Genomic DNA, 2,763 nt, shown 5'->3' on the forward strand with positions numbered 1-2,763 from the left:
ATCAGGCGGCAGGCTGCTGCCTCCTTTGCTCGGTAGCGGTTTATTGTTACCCGGGTATACATAACATTGCGTGATTCGCACGTCTTCTCTCCCCCTTCCCCTTACGTAGGCTGCAATGGAGAATGGCAAACAAAACCGAATCCCTTCCCTCTCGCAGAGCCATTGCGAGGGGACACAGTGGGAGGAATCACATCTTTCCACCGGGCCATGAGGCTGCTGCCTCCTTTGCTCGGTAGCGGTTTATTGTTACCCGGGTATACATAACATTGCGTGATTCGCACGTCTTCTCTCCCCCTTCCCCTTACGTAGGCTGCAATGGAGAATGGCAAACAAAACCGAATCCCTTCCCTCTCGCAGAGCCATTGCGAGGGGACACAGTGGGAGGAATCACATCTTTCCACCGGGCCATGCACATTTTACAGCAGAGGATCCCAGCTTTTAGGCTATGTAATCTATCTCTCCCCTCCTACACACATGCAGATGCCAAAAGATCCCTTGATCCCTAAGCGCAGGTCTCTACAGGTAAAAACAGCATCCTGTGGCATACTTTCCTCCCCACAGGAAAATTTTCTCTCTGTGCAAGCCACATGTATAGACATCAGTAACAGGGGGATGTGTCATTCAAGGCACCAAAATCTCTGAGAGAAAAACACAGCTCATTTGGTAGTCCCTTTCTCTCTTTCAAGCCTTTCCACAAAGCACGCAGGCACTGTGACATCTGTGGGGAAAGGAAACCTCCGAGGGCAAGGGAGTTGAACCACCTCCCCCAAACAAAAATGAGGGACTGTGTCAAAGCCTGGTGCTGGGATGCTTCTTGGCTCAATGGGAAAGCCCTTTGTGAGCACTTCCAGGGAACCATCTACTCCTGCAGCAGCAAACTTTAAACTACAGACTCCCGTTTATACTTTGGGATTTAATTCCCACATCTAGCCTATGTCTCTTACCCATCTCAAATGTCTTCATGACCTAAAGAAATCTCTTATGTCTTAGGTAATGTCCACATGGCAAAGATCACTGCAGTATTCCCCTTAAGATTCTTAGGCTCACCTGGATCTGTGCCTCTATAGCACATCAAAACACGTATGGCCTCCCTCTCCTGCCTTTCCCATATCCTCCACACATACACACTGCCAAGGGCATTATTATCCTGTTAGCTGGCCGATTGTCTATACCCCATTTATGAACGTGTGTCTGAATTAGCAGTGCTAATTTTTGGTCCCTCTCCCCACAGCACTGTTCAAGCAAAGAACAAACATGCGCCCAGTAACATCCACTCTCTGCTCCAAAATGTGGTTAAGCTGTCATACTTGACCACACAGGTATTTTTTCCTATACATGGCAGCATTTTTATGATTTGCGACCTGGAATCTGTGTTACAAAAAAGCCTTGTATAACAACTGAGCTATTGCAATTATCATTCTCATATATATACACGTGAGAATGTATGTATTTTTTATATATATATTTATACATGTCATACAGATATGTGGGCATAGATGAAAATATAAAAGAGCATCTATACATTAAAATGATGATGGGATAATGAAAATTGAAAATTCACTTTGTCTGCAAATTGCACTCCTTAAATATAGACCTAATGGTACAGATCTTGGACTTTCCATACTGTTGTGACTTTGGGTTTATGCAATATATGCTCATTCTAGATGGTGGGAGCACAGGGACCTGTTTATACAGCTAACTGAGAAATTTTCCTTGACCTCAAGTTATGGAGGTGTGTGCTAAGGGGGATTGCACAACTGGGGCTCTAATCTCTATGGGAGTCAGATATGAATGTAGTGATAGTGCCTGATGCCTGCTTCATGTGAAACTCTTACACTGTTTTGCTTCAGCGGGGGCTTCATCTGTTTAAAGTCCTAGAGGTTGGACTGGGTGAAGGTAGGATCCTTGAGTTTTGCTTGGACTCCTCCACCTAAGGAGGTTTGTTCAGAACAATTCGTATTTGGCAGCCTGTATTTTTCATTCCAGCCTTTCTGGAGTTATTGGGAGGATTCTTCAGACCTATTTTGGGAAATCAGTGCTTTTAATTGCTCGGTCTGAGCTCTTGGATGTGGTTGGAATCTAACACCCTAGCCTGAGTAGAGCTTTGTGGTTTTGCTGTATAGCGTATCTGATTAGATTTTTTCAGAATTAATTCGATATGCAGGTTCTGTACTGCCTTTCCAAGACCAGGTAGGTCCTAGAGATAGAAGAAGGGCATTACGCTTGTATTGGTTTTACCTTGGAATTTGCATGTAGCAGATTTTGAAGTCAGAATTTGGGAGGTTTTAATTAGTGATAGACAGCTTGTAATCAGTCACATTTAGTTTATTCACCACACAAGGGCCAGTCCAGGATTGTGCCCCAAGCTCGCTCCAGGCCTTTTTCCATTCCAGTTTTAAGCAAGCCACATGATTTCTCCATCTCTCACAGGGACATTTTACTATGATCTAGTTAGATGTCATAGTTTGCACATGTTTAGTGATGTGCAGCTTTACATTTTCTTTCCTAAGTATGAATTTTCTGGTTATTTCTCCCTACGGAAAAGTAATTGAGAGGGTCATAACAGAGCAGCTCCATATGTGTAAAATTGAAATGGACTCATAGAACATCTTTCAGTCATGTAGAGGACACCAGAAATCACAATGGCAATGATCAGATGAGGATTTTCTAGGGTATGAAAAAAGCTGAAAAGTGATCTTAAAAGGCTAAACTGATACCCAATCACCTTCTCCACAAATGCACCCACTCACACCTCAATGCCAT

This window comes from Egretta garzetta, unplaced genomic scaffold (assembly GCF_000687185.1).
Source record: "Egretta garzetta isolate BGI_Z169 unplaced genomic scaffold, ASM68718v1 scaffold85, whole genome shotgun sequence".
NCBI classification, from domain to species: Eukaryota; Metazoa; Chordata; class Aves; order Pelecaniformes; family Ardeidae; genus Egretta; species Egretta garzetta.